A 19,082-nucleotide genomic window follows, 5' to 3' on the forward strand; every position below is an offset into this window, starting at 1 on the left:
ACACCCCAGGGGGACTTCTGGGGTGTACTCTGTTACTCACTGGCTACAGAGTCCAGCCTTCATTAATGAGGAGATGATTATCTAGCCACATCTCTGCCTGACCTCTTCCTCCTGTGGCTTTATCTTTGGGACATTTCAGGATTTATCAGTTCTTCTTCCAGAAGGAGTACCCAGGAGGGACAGGAAAAGACTGATGATGTTGGTGGTTCAGCCCTGACTAAAAGTTATGCTGGGAAGGAGGGTCTCCCTTTTTTGCTTCAAATGAAGCTTTTGAATTCTTGGTGGCTTTTAATTACCCAGTCAATCAGCCAATTGAATGTGCAGAGCACTGTTCTAAGAGCTTGGGAGAGTCCATTACAATATAACGAAATATTGTCTGCCCACAAGACTCTCTTGGTTGCCCCAAACCACAAAGAAGCAAGAATTGACTGAACACTGAACAGAATCCAACACTAGAGAAATACTACCACACACTTGTACATTTGTAGTGTGAAGAAAACAATATCCAGACATATCCACTGCCTTCTTGCAATGCAACCTCCCCAAGAATAAAGTCTGTCTTGCTTACTGACTTGGCAAATCTCTGCCCAACCCTAATCCTACTCCATCTCTTCCCTCACCACTTTCCTGTCTCTCTGGAAATACCTTTACCAAGTCTTTTATACTCAACAGTGAATTTTTTTTTCTTTTTTAAATTTTAGTTTGAACTTCAGTAGCAACTGCCACCCCTTCTGCTCTCGCTTCCTCTTTATGGGCTCACAGCTTGGCAACCATGCCCCATCCAAAGCCAGGGGGATGGGGGAGACAGACCTGGGAGGAGACCACCACCCCCATGCCCACCAAATATCTCCTGAGTCCAACTCTGTCTCTGGAGCCAGGGATGAAGGGCAGAGCTGGAAACTGGGGAAGGAGAAGTGGGAAGAGAATCCAGGGGCTGCATGAGATTAAAATACTGTGCAGTGCAAAAGCTATGGAGGGGAAGAAGAGCACAAGGGGACCAGGGAAATATATGAGAAGTTGATTGGATAGGTTACAGTTGTATAACAAAAAGTCAATTATATAAAACAACCAATAAATAAGTGGCATTTCAATCGAGCAATCAATGGTATTTGAGCATTTACTGTGTGCAGAGAACTATACCTAAGCATCTGGGAGAATGCACTACAATAGAATTGGTAGCCACAATCTCTGTTTCTCAAGAAGCTTAAAATCTAGTCAGGGAGGCAGATGTTAAAGAATTACAGACAGATTTCCATTTCATAACTTGAAAGAATGCCCTTCTTTTGATAAAATAGCATGCTTACACAATATTTACAGATGGGCTGGTAGGTCTAGTCTTTCTTAATGCTAGACATTTTCCCACCAAAGTCACAACATATCAGTAAGGACAGTGCTAGTTCCCTGCTCTTTATTCTACAGGAGCTCAAGTTTTTAAAGTTGCCAAATCCCTGGATGGAATTCAACCCACCACTGGGGTCCTGGCATTTGTTGAATACAGACTGTGTTCACAGAACTGTATTACGTTCATTTAATCATTCATTCAATCATACAGCTTGTATCCACTCCAATGCTTAGTACAGTGCCAGTCACATAGTAAGCGCTTAAATGCTACAAAAAATTGAATTTTCAACCTTTTAATGTGTGTAAGATGGCAAGAGAGCTTTAGAATGCAGCACTCACAGCTGAAAAGATGGTGAAAAAGTTTGGCAGAACAAAAACAAAAGATTGGGGCAAGAGGGAGCTCAGAACGCCACACCAGAAAAGTCAACCTTAAGAAAAGGAGGAGAGGGTTATTCAGGGCAGACGTGAAGCAGCATGGTCAAGTGGAAAGAGCAGGAGCCTGAGACCCAGGAGACCTGGGTTCAAATGCCAGCTTTTCCACTTACCTGCTGTTCTTGGGCAAGTCACAACTTCTCTGTGCCTCAGTTCCCTTATCTGCACAATGGGGATTAAATGCCTGCGAGCCCCAACTGGGACAGGAACTGTTAGTGATCTGATTACCTTCTACCTACTACAGTGCTTAGTTCACTCCTTGGCCCATAGTAAGCACTTAACAAATACTTAAAAGTCCTCAAGAAGACTTTACCAAACAAGGAGAAGCTTGAGATTCAGTGCCAGCACAGGCAATGGATAGGGTGGCTGAAGAAAGAAAATAAAGAGACTTTCCCAAGCTTAAATACATTGAGCATAAAAGGGAAACCAAGAGACACTGTTTGGATAACAAAGCTTGGACATTTGAGGGTGCGATCCAATAGGAAGGTAGGAAGCATCGATAAAACATGCCCAGAGGAGGGATGCACAGGAATAGAAACACAAGAACATCGGTTGCCAGAATGTCAGGTGGCAAAGGATTTTTGGAGAGACTGAGCAAAGAGACTACAGGATCTGTGACCTTTGGGAATTTGACATTCACCCTACCCTCAGCCCCATAGCACTTCTGTGCATATCTTTGAATTACATACTATATAGATGTGATTTATATTGTCTCTCTCCCCCTCTAGACTGTAAATTGGTTATAGCCAGGGAATATGTCTGCTAATTCTGTTGTATTCTTCTTTCCCAAGCATTCAATACAGTCTGCATATTGCAAGCTCTCAGTAAAAACCACTGATTGATTGTCTCCCAAGCCCTTAGTACTATACTCGGCACACAGTAAGCACTTGATTAATGCCACTTATTAATCTGAAATTGGGACACCTGACATACAAACAAAAATTTTATGACAATTTCAGAGTGAAACAGTCCATTTTGCAGCAGAAGACTGTAGTATTCTTTTGTTTGGGGGAGTCAAAACTATGGAGTTTTCAGAGGGAACCATGGAAGCAGATTTGAAGGCACGGAAAAAGCAATGGAGAGTATCATGAAAGGAAGGAAGGAAGAAGGAATGGTATTGGAATGTTAAAGCCTTTCTAAATGAATACATTTTATTACAAGCTTGTTTTAAATGGTTGATTTTTGCAATATAAAAAAAATCTTTTTCCTGAAAAATGGGCACAACATTTTCTTTTCTTTCCCAACTTCACAGGAATGTCTTGAAGATTAATTATTATGTAAGAGTCACCCACCAGGAAAGGCAAAGCATAGATGATGAGTATGCTGGGCTCTCCAGAGGAGAGGTGCCATTAAAATCCAGTGAACAATTGCTCCTTGTTTCATTTTTTAATCTCCCCCTTCAGCTAAGTCGTATGCCTTCCTTCTCATAGAATAAAGATCACTTCTAGCTTATCTCACACTCTCCATAAACCCAATTCTTCAGTCACTTTTCCAGGCAGAGCATGAAGAAACTTGTCATTGTGACAGGATTTTTTTGTTTTCTTTTTGGGTATTTGTTAAGCATTTACACTAGGCCAGGCACTGGACTCAGTGCTAGGGTAGCTACAAGATAATTGGGTTGGACAAAATACTCTGCCCCACATAGGGCTCAAAGTCTTAATCCCCATGTTACAGATGAGGTAACTCAGGCACAAAGAAGGGAAGTGGCTTGCCCAAGGTCCCACAGCAGAAAAGTGGCCGAGCCAAGATTAGAAGCCAGGTCTGCTGACTCCCAGGCCCGAGTTCTTTCCACTAGGCCATGCTGCTCTTTCCATCTTGCAACAACGCAAGAGGATCTCCTGCACTGAATGTAAAAGTAGGACTGGGTGTGGGAGCCTAAACATTTCCCCTGGCCCTGAACCACCAAGCAGGGCCTGGCTGCTCAGGAGCAGCAGATCACCTGGCACCCTGTAGCTAAGGGTTAAGGTAGAGGTCAGAAATCCAAGCCCCAGCCTAACTGGTCAATTAGGGCCCTAGCCCAAGATGGCCTGGCCTCAGCCCCAACTACGGGCAGCCCAGCCCAGTATCAGTCATGGCATGGTGGCCAGACAGCAGGAACCAGAAAGTGCTCGGTGCTGTGTGGGAAATAGCCAGAAATCCATTTCCTGAAGGTCTCGTCTATGATGAAACCTCAAGTAGTCTCCAGCTTTGAGATCCCAACTATAACTCCAAAGCCCAATCCAGCTCTGCAGATTTTCAAAGAACATGGGGGAATTGATAATACCTGGAGACCAAGAATAGTCATTTCAAAAGAAAGAGCTTCTAAGCAATGAAGAAAACCATTTTTATAAGGGCAAATTTGAGGCATAAATTGGGGGTTGGGCATATAAACACACCCATTTATTAACAACAAGATGCCTCTCACATTTGTCAAGATGAATAAAAAACAATGGCTCATTATGGAAATCATGTCTGTTTTAATGATGATTAGTGGCAACAACTCTTCTGGAAGAGATTTGGGGGCCATGAATCATTTGCATGAGTATGAGTGGAATAATTGGAAGCTAAAGTAATCAAGACAATGTAATTTGCTGTTTGGACATTTTTTAAACATTGGGCTACCCCTAAACAGCCTCCTCCCTAGACAACAGAGTTTTTTTGGATAAATATGCTTCAAGTCTTCACAGCCACTGAAAAGTCCCAGGACGGCATTTCGAAAATGCAAATTACAAAGGTACAGGTATTTTAAAACCCTGGTAAGTCAGGAAAGATCTGGCTGGCTCAAATTAAGATATATTCTCATCACCAAATGTACACAGTTGCACCTACTTTTAGAAGGGGAAGAATAATGTGAATTAATGCTCCACTCCAGAGGCCAGTCATTCACTTCTATTTGAGCAGGGAGGCGGCAAGTCAAATAACACAAACAATACAAAACCTTCCAGAAGTCACAGCACACAACACCAAAAACAACAGCTCCATTTAAAAATTAAAAGTGAGAACACATATGAAAGTACAGTCTTTTCTTCAACAATTACTCTGTATGTGTGTGTGAGTGAGAGAGACAGACAGAGATGGACACTGGGGGAAAAGAATGAGACAAAGCCAGTTCCTTTGGGGCCTTACGAAGAAACAGAAAGCATGTACTTCCTGCTCTCTCCCACTCTAGGACTCCTTCTTTAGACTCTCCCCCTCTAGACTATAAGCCTGCTGTGGGGCAGGAAATGTATCTGTTTACTGTTGTATTGTACTCTCCCAAGCACTTAATACAGTGCTCTGCACACAGTATGTGCTCAATAAATGACTGACTGACTGCTGTCAAGGAGACCACACAGTGATAGGGAAGATGGGCCAGACTTCATTACAGTTTGACCAACCTTCCCCCTTACTAATGACCACTGAAGAAGGGAAGCTTGCTTTGCCAACTTGTAGCACAGTGGGCCACTGACTATTGCCAGGAGGGGCAAGGAATCTAAAAAATCTCTCCCTCCCTTGCCCCCACATGTGTGTGCACACAAACATAAACACCCGCCAAGTACTATCTTAGCTTATTTCAATGTTCGTCATTTGGAATAATGAATATTTAATCTACTCTTATTGTTTGTAATTCACTGTTGCTTGTTCTGTAAGGCTATCCTCCCCCACTAAGATTATGAGTCCCTTGTGGGATAGGGATCCTGCTTTAATTTATCTTGTATTTACCCCGGAGCTTATAGACCTCTTGGCACAGCATTCTCTCCCCAGCTTCAAAGCCCTGCTAAAATCGCTTCTGCTCCAAAAGGCCTTTCCTGACTAAGGTTTCACTTCCCCCATTCACCCTCTCTGTTTCTTATATACTTGGGTCTGTACAACTAAAGCACCTTGTCAACCCACCGCCACAGCACTTATTTCTGTATCTATCTGCAATCTATTTTAATGTCTGTCTCCCCATCTAGTCTCTAAACTCCTTGTAGGCAAGGATCATGTCTACCTACCCTATTTTATCATACTTGCTCAAGCATTTAGTACACTTCTCAGCACACTGTAAGCACCCAATGCACACCTCTGATTGATAACCTCTATAGTAACAAGGTTTGTTTTGAAAAAATTCCAGGTAACTATTTTGATGGTCTCAAATAACAGAGATCTTTTCTTTGTCACCTACCATTTTTGCCGAGCCAGTCCAATCTCCAGACTCCTCTACAGTCTCCTGTAACTCTTTCCAGTCCTCATTAAAATCTATTTTTGTCTTATTCAGACCCTTCTCCATCACCTGCATCTTTTCCCTCAATTTCCCCTTGCCTCATTCCCTCTCACAGACTCAGCTTCCAACTCTTGGTTCACTCTAATCATGCAGTCTCCTCCACTCAAGCATGTCCTTCATCTATCTCCTCTCCTCCCCATCTCCAGCCTCTGAGGCTTCTTTCCTCAAGGCCTCAACCACGGAACCATGCAAGAGACAATTATGCACTTAAGCAGCAACATCCCAGCCCTGTTTCAAATTCTCCTGGTGACAACTTTTCCACGGTCACCTTCTCTGTACCGGCTCAATCTTCAAAGCAGGCAATGAGATGGCTACTTTGGGTTTTTTTGGTTTGTATTTTTAACGATATTTGTTAAGTACTTAAAATGTGCCAGGCACTGTATTTAACACTGGGGTGGATAGACACAAGCAGTGTTGCCTAGTGGATAGAGAATGTGCCTGGTAGTCAGAAGGACCTGGATTCTAATCCTGGCTCTGCCACTTGTCTGCTGGGTGACCTTGGGCAAGTCAATTCACTTCTCTGTGCTTCAGTTAACTCATCTGTAAACCCCATATGAGACAGGGACTGTGTCCAACCCAATTTGCTTGTCTCCATCCTAGCACTTAGTACAGTGGCTAGCACATAGTAAGTGCTTAACAACTGCGGAGTTGTTATTATTATTGAACAAAGTCCATGTCCCAAATGGGACTCACAGTCTCAATACCTATTTCACAGATGAAGTAACAGGCACAGAGAAGTTAAGTGACTTGTCTAAGGTTGCACAGCAGACAAGTGGTGGAACTGAGATTAGAACTGAGTCCCAGGCCCATGTTCCATCCCCTAGGCCGCATTGAGTTTCTAAATTTGCATCCACACTGGAGGGCAATAAACCCATCTTGGATGGACAAACAAAGATCTATGAGTGACCATGCACACAAAAGGTACCCTGCAAAACGAATGAAGTATACGACATCCAGAATTAATCTCGGAGTCGTCTTCCACAGTTAGTACCATTATCCACTGTGCATCCCCTGTAATTTTCCTCAGAAGTGCAATTAAAGGCAGAGGTCAAAGCATTTTTTGTTATGAGCTTTGGCCATTCACACAGCTACACTTGCTGTGGCTGTGAAAAAGTCCCTCCAGATGTAGATGATGCATTAACTCAAGTCCCACAGTGTTCTGCGAAGGCAGCTAGAAATCTATCTTTTAAGGCACGATGAATTCCTGTTCATTGAAACCTTCAATATATTTATATTTCTTGGAGCAATAACCACCTATTCTGGTTCTGAGCCAGGGGAGTTAGGAAGAGAGCTAGGGAGCCATGGAGGTGATGGAAGCTGTGACAACATGGGCAAAAATTATTGGGGGAACCAGGGGAAGAAAGAGGAGAGGAGACTGTAAACTCCATGTTGGTAGGGAACGTCTAACAACTCTGTTGTAATGCATTCATTCATTTATTCAATCGTATTTATTGAGCACTTACTGTATGCCAGCACTATACTAAGCGCTTGGGGGCATACAATATAACAATAAACAGATACATTCCCTGCCCACAACGAGCTTACAGTTTAGAGGATGAGCTCACAGTGCTTAGTAAAGTGCTCATTAAATACCACATTCATTTCAGTGATGAGAAAGGAACCACAATGACCATTCATTCATTCAATAGTATTTATTGAGCGCTTACTATGTGCAGAGCACTGTACTAAGCGCTTGGGATGAACAAGTCGGCAACAGATACAATGCCTGCCGTTTGACGGGTTTACAGTCTAATCGGGGGAGACGGACAGACAAGAACGATGGCGATAAATAGAGTCAAGGGGAAGAACATCTCGTAAAAAAATGGCAACTAAATAGAATCAATGCAATGTACAATTCATTAACGAAATAAATAGGGTAATGGAAATATATACAGTTGAGCGGACGAGTACAGTGCTGAGGGGATGGGAAGGGAGAGGGGGAGGAGCAGAGGGAAAGGGGGAAAAGAGGGTTTAGGTGTGGAGAGGTGAAGGGGGGGTGGCAGAGGGAGTAGAGGGAGAAGAGGAGCTCAGTCTGGGAATGCCTCTTGGAGGAGGTGAGTTTTAAGTAGGGTTTTGAAGAGGGGAGTTTGGCGGAGGTGAGGAGGAAGGGTGTTCCGGGACCGCGGGAGGACGTGGCCCAGGGGTCGACGGCGGGATAGGCGAGACCGAGGGACGGTGAGGAGGTGGGCGGCAGAGGAGCGGAGCGTGCGGGGTGGGCGGTAGAAAGAGAGAAGGGAGGAGAGGTAGGAAGGGGCAAGGTGATGGAGAGCCTCGAAGCCTAGAGTGAGGAGTTTTTGTTTGGAGCGGAGGTCGATAGGCAACCACTGGAGTTGTTTAAGAAGGGGAGTGACATGCCCAGATCGTTTCTGCAGGAAGATGAGCCGGGCAGCGGAGTGAAGAATAGACTGGAGTGGGGCGAGAGAGGAGGAAGGGACAATGCTGAGGGTTGGGGTAAGGAAAAGTGGCTCGAGAATTTGGTGGGTACTGGGGTGGTAGGACAGAAAGAGAAACCTGGGATGGCAGTGGCAGAAGACCTGGAGGAAGAGGCAGCTCTCTTGGGTGGGCAGGTTGGGGGAAAAGAGGGAAAGAAGAAGCAAAGGTAAAGGGTAGAGTCTCCCATGGTAAACACAACTCTTTGGGACACTCCCTAGCTCTCCTACTTGGCTAAGGGAAACTCTAGCTGGGCCATTCCACTTAGGAGTGTATGAGGAGTGGGGGTTGAGGGAGAGGAAAGAAGGAAACGTATGGTTGGATCTCTCTAGCACCTCCCACCCCTCTTTTACCAAAGCTCCTTATGACCGCTCTTTTTTTTTTTTTAATGAAATTTGTAAAACTGCACTAAATGCTGAGGTGGATACAAGCAAATGAGGATGGACACAGTCCCCATCCCACATGAGGCTCACAATCTAAATTCCCATTTTCCAGATGGGGTTACTGAGGCCCGGAGAAGCAAAGTGTCTTCCCAAGGTCATACAGCAGACAAGTGGCAGAGCTGGGTTTAGAACTCAGGTCATTCTGACTCCCAGGCCTGTACTCTACCCACTAGGCAATGCTGCTTCCCCAGGGCAGCAGGATGTTGAATGGTGGGTGACAAAGTCCTCTAAATGCATAGGGGTTTCTTATCACTTACTATATCAGTGCAGCTAAGACGATGGTGATTATGGCACGTCCTTACATCAAGACGAGGTACGGAAACAGAAACGGAAGCACAGAAAGGATAAGTAACTTGTTACCGGTCACCTAGAAGAGCTGGAACCAGATGCCAGATTTCTTGACTTCCAGTTCAGGGCTCAGTCAACTAGAATATAGAGGTACCTTCAGCAGCAGAGCAAGCCACAATGAAAGGACTTGTCTTATTCCTCTGGCTTTCCTCTGAGCCTGCCACGTGGCTATAATTGGGTATTATACCCTTATTTACACAGTCTTATAAATTTCTTTTTCAACGAAAATCGATTTCTTTTCAAAAACAACAAAAATACCTCTTATCCTTCGCTCTTTGAGTATGAACTCTACATGGGACAACGACTATGTCTGATTTGATTATCTTCTATCTACCTACCCCAGTGCTTGGTACATAGAAATACTAGCATTAGTATTGTATTATCATGCATCTATCAAAGCTGCCTGAACTTACCAGTCTTCTAAGCAAATCAATAAAAGCTGATACATGGCAGGAAAGCTACCAAGGCATTTTGTAACCATTCCAGGACAATAATTTAAGTCTGTCTCCCCCATTAGCTTATGAGCACCTTCAGGGCAGGAAACTCTTGTCTTGCTTCTGTTGTAATAATGATAGTAATAGTAATAATGGTATTTGTTAAGCACTTACTATGCGACAGGCACTGTTCTAAGTGCCAGGGTAGATACAAGATATTCAGGTTGGACATAGTACCAGTCCTACATTGGGTTCACAGTCTTAATCCCCATTTTATAGATGAGGGAACTGAGACAGAGAGAAGTTAAGTGACTTGGCCAAGGTCACACAGCAGACAAGTGGTGGAGGTGGATCCAGGATTAGAATCCATGACCTATGGACTACCAGGACCGTGCTCTATCCACTAGGTCATGCTGCTCCTCTATTGTACTCTCTCAAGCACAAAATGTGTGACCTTGGGCAAGTCACTTCGGTTCTCTGTGTCTCACTCCCTCATCTGTAAAATGGGGACTGAGTCTTTGAGCCCCATGTGGGACAGGGACTGTGGCCAACCTGATAAACTTGTATCTACCCCAGCCCTTAGTTCAGTGCCTGGCACATAGTAAGCACTTAAATACCAAACTTATTATTATGACTATTATGTAGCATCCTTCACACAGCAAATGCTCAATAAATGGCATTATTTTTATTGAATAATGGTTTTTTTCTTAATTTAAACAACACGTTTTTCCCCCTGCAATGAAACTCAATGAGCTTTACCAATCCTTAACAGTTGGTAATAACCCAGACAACATAGACAGTAGACAAAAAGTCTACAAAGCATGGTAATGATCCATTTCCTTGTGGGCAAGGGAACATATCTACCAAATCTGTTTTACTGTCCTCTCCCAAGTCCTTAGTACAGTGCTGGGCACATAGTAAATGCTCAATAAATGATTCCCCTATTTTTGAAATAAAACAGATCCCAAAGTATAGTTATTTGCTACAATTCATTATTATAGGATTTTATTTTATTTCCAACCAGAGCTAAAATACGATCATGAATTCTGCTATCCAATGATGCAACCACAGACAAGTAGGTAGCAAACAATAAATAGCTTAACGTTGGGTAACTGATTAAGCATGGTGTCAACACGGCATTAAGATTCAGAACAAAACACAGGAGCCTCATGTGGAACAGGGACTGTGTCCCTTTTTTTGTGGTATTTGTTAAATGCTTACTATGTGTCAGGCACTGTTCTAAGAGCTGGGGTGGATACAAGTTTATCAGGTTGGCCACAGTCCCTGTCCCACATGGGGCTCACAGTCTCAATCCCCATTTTAGAGATGAGGTAACTGAGGCAGAGAGAAGTAAAGTGACTTGCCCAAGGTTCACACAGCACACATATGGCAGAGCCAGGATTAGAACCCATGACCTTCTGACCCCCAGGCCTATGCTTTATCCACCACGTCATGTAGGCAAGATGAGCCCATATGGGACAAACAATGTTAATGTATACACAAAAATAGAAGTAAACACGTGACAACCTCTCTAATTCAATTTCCTTAAACAAAGGAAAATGATAAAACTTGCTTTCCCCCTTTCCCAGGAATGCTCAATGAAAAAAGAGATACATTTGAGAAGTGTGAGAGCTCCATACTAATAGTATCTATTAGGTTCTTGCTATGAGCTAAGCATTTCACTGATTACTAGAATAGATACAAGATAATCAGAAGACACTGCCCTAATCCCTAATCCCTATCCTAATCAAGGGGACACAAAATCTAAGAGGTAAGGATATCATATCCCTGGTTTACTGATAAGGAAACTGAGGCACCGAGAACATAAATGACTTGCCAACAGTCACATGGGAGGCCCGTGCAGGAGCTGGGATTAGAATCCAGGTCATTTCACTCTGAGTCCCATAATCTTTCCACTGAGCCACCTTGGAAGAGATTTCTTCCTAGGGTCATCTCAGTCTGAAAAAGCACTTCAACCACAGGATGAGTCCAAAGTGACTGCTTTTCTTTCCCCAGATCTACCAAACCTGTCTATTTTCTGAGGAAAATAGCTGTTCACCTTCCAGATAGTGTCATGGATGTGCCAGAGTTTCATTTGTCACTTAGTATAATAACTGATGACTTCCTGGAGACAGGCACTGCCTTTTAAAATGAAATGCCGTTGATTTCCTGGCATTTAAAGACTTGTCCTCATCTTCTCTTGCTAAGGCCTCCCTCTGCTTGGAGGGTTAATCCATTGTTCTTAACCAGAGAGTACTCAGGATAAGGAGTAGATAAGCTTGAAGACACAAGGAAAATTATTAAGGTGGTGTGCTTTTTAATCTCTGATGGTAGGTATAAGGTTGTACAAGTTTTCTAAAAGGACACTCCATAATTCAAAGTTCTTTGGTCCTTGCTATTCCACCCTGGTGAACTGCTCCTGATTCTGAAAGTTACATCTTTTTAAAAGCAGGTGATCAATTAAGGGGGTTTTGTATTCTACAGTTCTGGCTATGGAGAGAACAAAATAAATTCTCATCATCCTTCAGTGCTCTGAACCTCATCTCTTCGTCTACTTCACACTCAAGGAACTTCCTGTGCAGGGCGGGGGTGGGGGGTGTGTGGCGAGAGAGAGGGAGGGGAAAAAAGAGAGACAGAAAAAAGAGAGAGAAAAAATGAGAGAGAGAAAAGAGAGAGAGAGAAAAGAGAGAGAGGACTGAAAGGATGCAGAGAGTGTTCTGCTTGATTTCGTTAACTCTGCTGACAGCCCAACAGATGACAAACTGCAGGAGGATTTTGATTTGAAATTAGCACAACCAAGGTGGAATGATAGGGTCTTTCACTGTCATGGGTGATGTCTACACTGTAAAAAAAACCTTGATACTTCTGGGTATTTTTAAAAGTTTGTCTCAATCTTAAACTGTAATTTACTAGTGACAGGGACCATATCTAATTCATTCCTGATGCACTCTCCTAAGTGATTAGAAGATTGCCGTAAACACAGTAAGCACTCAATAAATATGATTGATTGATGGCAGTCACTCAATCAACTGATTCTTGGACATTATTCACCAGAAGCCTTTCAGAAAAAAATACCTCAGTGACCTGGCTCTGTGTCTTCCTCAAGTGTACAGTGCTACCGAGGTAATGCGGAAGGGGATGGATGGCATTGGAGGATGATACTGAATTAGAAGCCAAGGACTGGAACTTTGTGTGGACAGTTACAACTCCAGTCCAAGTGGAATGCTGCCAGAGAGAGTACCATCTGGTAGACAGACAACTGAGAGTGGAGTCAAGACCCTTCCATCCAACTTCCAGCTCTGCCTCTAATTCACTGAGGACACAGGAGGTCCCCTCTCATTATTATCATGATTATTATTGTGGTATTGGTTAAGTGCTTACCATGTGTTTAAGCACTATTCTAAATCATGGAGTAGATACAAGTTAATCAGGCTGGACACAGTCCCTATCCAGGATGAGGCTCACAGTCAAAGTAACAGAGAGAAGAGGTATTAAATTCCCATTTTAGAGATGAATTGAGGTACCAAGAAGTTAAGTGATCCCCAGGTCACAGAACAGGCAGGTAGTAGAGCTGGAATTAGAACTCGGGTCTTCTGACTCCCAGGCCTCTTTTCACTAGGCCAGGCTACTACTAGGTGGAAGTAGATTCAGCAGAATTCTCAAGAAGCTGCTGTTGAAAGGGGGTGCACACAAGCAGGAAGGGCAAAACAAATGTTTCAAAAACAAAGGTTCAAACAGTGGACTTTTGGAAGACTACAGCAGGAGACGGTTCAACCTGACAGATGTGAAAGATGGAGTTACCGGCAGCTGGGGTGTAGTGGGGCAATTAGGATAAGAAGGGAGAGAGCGGATTGAGGGCCCCTAAAGCAAATGGTCAAAAGTTTCTCCTTGATGCAGAGAGGGCTGGGCAACTAGACTGAGGGGACTTGTGTAGAACAATTCTTTAGAAAAATCAAACCAGGCAGCAGAGAGAAGTATGGACTGCAGAGGCGAATGTCAAGGAGGGCCCCTACTCTTAATCTACTTTAATATCTATCTACCCCTGTAAACATCTAACATATCTAACAGCTCCATTGTGCTGTACTTTCCTAAGTGCTTAATATAGTGCTCTGCATGCAAATGCGCAATTCCACTGATTAATTGAGGTTGGTGCCGTAGAGTTGGAATACATGAAGTCATAGTGCTTGGATAGCAGGTTAGCAGCTGGGATGGAGAGGAAGCGGTGGCTTCTGTGACAATAGAGATGTTGTGGTGACAGACTGGTCTCAGGTGACAGGTGAGGTGTGCAGCGTGCAGCACAGCATAAAACTACCAAAATACATGAGGAAGGAATCTTGCTGTTCTCTGAATTCTAAATCTGCTAGTCCTTGCCTTGGCTTCTACCCATCACAATTCTCACTTTCTGCAATTGAGCTTTTAAGCCAGTCTTAATCAGTGGACTGTCTTCCTCAGCTAGTACATATTATTTAAACACATCAGGATAAATTTCAGGCAGAATCTGGTGGTTAATATGGAGTGAAAACCATTCAAATGATATGCAAATAAAAATGTCATATTCTCCTTCCAAACTTCACATTGGGTTAGTTTATTCCAATGAAAACTCTTTTGGGCACCTTGATAAATCAGGTTTTACTAGCAAGTCATTACTAAAATGGACAAAATAAAATGTCATTTTTAAAGCTGCCAATCACCACCACAAATAAGCCACATTGCAACTGTCCACAAAATTGGGAGAGTGCAGAGGGGTCCCTCTACAAGGTAAACACAAGAAATACCTCCAAATAAGTAACTCACTATACTGAATAATAATAATGATAATGGAATTTGGTAAGAATTTATCATGGAACAAGAATTATACTAAGCACTGGGGTGGATATAAAGTAATCAGAGAGGACACAGTCCCTGTCCTACAGAAGGCTCACATTCTAAAGAGGAGGGACGATTGGTATTTTACCCCCATTTTACAGATGAAAAAATTGAGACCTGAGAAATTGTGAGTTACTACCCACAAGATCACCCAAACATGTGGCTGAGCTGGGATTAGAATCCAAGTCCCCTGAGTCCAAAACTCATGCTCTTTCCACTAGGCCATGGGTGAACTGGATATATAGTGGATCACAGCTTTTTAACCTCAAGTCTTTTTATATAGTATTTAGTAAAAGCAGGGGCAGGGCAGGGATTATCTCTCTTTGTTGAATAGTACTTTCCAAGTGTTTAACAGAGTGCTCTGCACACAGTAAGTGCTCAGTAAATCCGATTGAACTGAATGAATGAATGAATGATAAGCGATATCTATGAAGTTATGATGAGAATGGGTTTGAAATCCCACAGCTATGTGCTTGGAAAATTGTTGAAAAAATAGTTTAATATTCTACCCACTCAAAAATGTAGAGTACTTCCCAATTTCACTGGGTTGCCGGCATTATTGACATGGTGTCCCAGAGCATTGCTGGTGCTTAATGAAGAGCAAATGATAAGCAGCATGGCTTAGTGGAAAGAACACGGGTTTGGGAGTCAGAGGATGTGGGTTCTAATCCTGGTTCTGCCACTTGTCTGCTGTGTGACCTTGGGCAAGTCACTTAACTTCTCTGTGCCTCAGTTATCTCATCTGTAAAATGGTGATTAAAAGTATGAGCCCCAGGTGGGACAACCTGATTACCCTCTATCTACTCCAGCACTTAGTGCTTGGCACAAAGTGAGAGCTTAAATACCATAATTATTAGTGTTATTATAATTATAAAAAGAAAGGAAAACATCACTGTGTATAATGGCATCATTATTATTACAATATGCTCGGGTAAGAGGCAGTATGGCCTAGTGAAAAGAGCATGAGACTTGGGTTCTAATTCTGACTCTGCCACTTGCCTGCTGTGTGACCTTGGGCAAGTCACTTAACATCTCTGTGCCTCAGTTCTCTTTTCTGAAAAATGGAGATTCGATACTTGTTCTCTCTCCTACTTAGAATGTGAGCCTCATGTGGCACCTGGTTATCTTATATCTATCCCAAGGCTTAGTTCTGTGCTTGGCACATAGTAAGCTTAATTAATACCACAATTATTATTATTATTATTGTGTTTTGCCACCAGTTGGCCAACAGTGACATTGTCTTCTTGAAGGTCGTGACCCTAATCACGGACTTTTACTTGTTACATATAAACAGCTTCTGGTTTATTATAAGTGCTCCCATCTCTTGAACTATAGACTTAGCTGTAGGTGAGAGCTTTGCTTTTTTTTTTTGTGTTAAGCATTTGCCATGTGCCAGGCACTATACTAACCACTGGGGTGGATAGAAAGTAATCAGGTTGACGCAATTCACCTCCATGTCCCACAAAGGGCTCAGAGTTTTCATCCCCATTTTACAGATGAAAACTTCAGAGAAAGTTACTTCTTTCTACAAACGAAGCAACTGAGGCATGGGGTAGTGAAACAACTCATCCAAGGTCACACAACAGACAAGCAACAGAGCTGGGATTAGAACCTAGGTCCCCTGACTCCCAGGCCTGTGCTCTTCCCACTAGGCCTGGCTGTTTCTGGATTATAAACTCAAGGGAGGGGACTATGTTCCTTTTAAACTCTATAATCCCTAATAGCATGTTTTCTTCTGAACAGATGCTTACTGCTTCAAATGGTTTGTAAAGACAAAACAATGGAGTTACTATATTAATGTCCTTTGACTGTGTATAGCACCATTCCTTATTCAAAGAAAAGCAGCATGAGAAAAACCTGACCATGGACCATTCAGTGGCAGAAGAGCTAAGGTGAGAATACGCACCGCGGCTATGAATCAAACAGGACCAGTTAATAGATGTTTAACTGGCCAGAAGCCAAAGTCTAGACATCTCCATCATCTTATGTCAGAAGGGACATTCATCATGATGCTAAGACAAAGTCAGACTTGACTGATGAGAAAACTCTAAGTTTTCAACCTGAAAATAGCCAATTCAATCCGAACATCACAAAGAAAACCATCCAATTTTAAGTTGCACAGGATAAATTCAGAGAATATAATATGATAGAGGTGGTAGATCCAGCCCCTATCCTCAAGTAACTACGACCTTTTGGGAATTTCTAAGATTACTAGATTGCGAAGTTTTATAGGCAGGGATCATGTCTACCAACTCAATTGTACTTAGCATACACTTATACTACCCTGAGCACAGTAGACCCTTAATAAATAACAAAGACTTATTGCCTTTGCATCAATTAATTGATAGTGTTTATTGAACACCTACTTACTGGATGCAAATCCCTGTACTGAGTAAAATACAAAATTTTACTGGCTGAGTAAAATACAACAGGGAAGAAGTCAGAATCCTTTCCTTCAGAAGTCTACACTGTAACAGGGGAAACACACAAAGTCATTTAAAAGTAGGTGAGAGCCTGGAGAGAGATATCTGGAAAACTGAGTGCTCAAAGAGTAGAAAAGCTGACATGTATGAAAAGGTTATGCGAGGTTGAGGAATCGTAAGTACTGAGGTGCTGAGTGGTCTATATAAAAAAAAAAAATCCAATCCAAATCTCAGAGTCAAATGTGGATTTAGAAAAGAGGCATTACTGCCAAACACTGTTCTCACTTACTTAACCAAGGGTTCCAGGTAACACTGAACCCCACAGCTGATTTGGACCAGCCATTTTGTCCATTCCCCTGGCTCCCGGAAGACCCAAACCTAAACACTGTCAGACAATTAATCAGTGGTATTTATTGAGTGCTTACTGTGTGCAGAGCCCCAAAGTAAGTGCTTGGGAAAGTACAACAGAGTTGGTAGATGTGCTTGATCCCTGACCACGAGTTTACAGTCTAGAGGGGGAGACATACCAATATTGATCCCAGTCTTAAAAATCTCCTTAGGTACTTTGCACAAATTTCTTGGTAATCACTCAGTATTTTCCATGCTTTGTAATCAGGAAGTTTTTCCCCTTTAGTCTGATTTGTTCCTGCCATGATTTAAGATCTTTCCCCCATGCTCCATTTCTTGGTGATATGGAAAATAGTTACTACCACCAGTACAGTGTCCCACAGGCACTTCAAGAGTGTTACGATAGCTCCTCCGAGTCCTACCTTCTTCAGATTAAACAGTTTCAGTCCCTTTAGCCTTCCCCCTATTTCTCCAAACCTTATTCATTTTTGTAGCTTTCTCCAGGCCTCTCAGAATTCTTAGAAACTAGGCACAAGACTACTGTAATGCCTGCAATAATGAATTCCACCATTCTCCTTCCACTGCCGACTGAGAAGCAACTGAAATCCTGCTTTGGCTTTCACGTACAGCTACCTTCAAATATACAACTCTGCTGGGCAGAGTTCTGTTCTTCTCTAAGTCCCTTTTAGCCTTCTTCAGATGTGTCAGGGTCCAACCTCTCTTCATCCATGGAAGCCAGGAGACGACCATGAAATACCCAGTTAAAGTGGTCCTAATTTCCACTCATCTCTCAGCATTTGTCATAGTTTTAGGACACGATTCAGGCAGCTGGAGTACAGAGGCTCTAATTTAATTTGACAAGCCAAGCATTAAAATCTCCTTCACAGCAGCCCTCCCCGTCCCATACCCCCCCCCCGCCCAAAAAAAGAAATACCACTGAGGGGCAAGCTTGAGAAAGTGTCAAGTCTAGCTGGCCAAATCTGTCTGCCATTTCTTGCTAATCAGGAAAAATCTGAGACAAGGAAGGCCAGGTCTCTGGATCCTAGAGCATCTCTAAAATTTTTCATGTGACACTGCCCCTGACAGATTTGAATTGGAAACAAGGGGCCAGAAGTAAGAGTATAATCAAAGCACTCCTGCAGAACACGTGCCTCTACTGAAGAGCGTTAATGCTATTTTCTCCTCTTTCAGATTTCATGTCTTGAATTTTTCCACTTATTGCCAAATCTACAGGGTTTCCTACACATCTCTTCTAGCAAACAAATTAATGTGATTTTAGCTGGTGGGGTTATTTTGCCACTAGTACAGAGAATCAAGGAAAAAAAAAATTCACCTGTGGGAGCCCCCACAAAACTGGGTGGAGGGAAAGGTGAGGAGGGCTGGATAAGTGGATGAAGGGGACTGTTATTTAAACTGAGAATTAATTACTGAGAATTAATTACTGGGTTTGTTTTTTCCCCTCCACCCTACCACCACCTTTCTTTACAGTTGTTCAGTGGTAAAACTGGCCTCACAATTTCAGGCCCGTGCTATGTCTCAGAGAAGTTAACAAGACAGTTGGGTGACAGAAAGCTTTGCATTTTCCATAGTTTTGTTTAATCCAAATGGTTCTACCTAGATCATCAAAAGCCCCGCAAAGAAATACCGTCTGACAGACCCTTGTGTCCTATGGTAACATTAAATATGGTCCCAAGCCTTGGAATAATCTCTATTATGGAATATATGGATTCCACTTTAAAGTGCCTTAAAATAAAGGGCATAAAATGAATACATTAGGACACAAATCCACGGCTAC

The 19,082-nt window shown here is 42.8% G+C and overlaps 1 protein-coding gene across 3 annotated transcripts in view; it reads right to left on the minus strand.

Annotated features, from left to right (window-relative positions):
* Positions 1-19,082, minus strand: part of MYO5B (myosin VB) — a 360,820-nt gene that overhangs the window by 198,653 nt on the left and 143,085 nt on the right. The gene's annotated exons all lie outside the window — the stretch shown is intronic.

The sequence above is a fragment of the Ornithorhynchus anatinus genome, chromosome 3 (assembly GCF_004115215.2).
Source record: "Ornithorhynchus anatinus isolate Pmale09 chromosome 3, mOrnAna1.pri.v4, whole genome shotgun sequence".
Lineage (NCBI taxonomy): Eukaryota > Metazoa > Chordata > Mammalia > Monotremata > Ornithorhynchidae > Ornithorhynchus > Ornithorhynchus anatinus.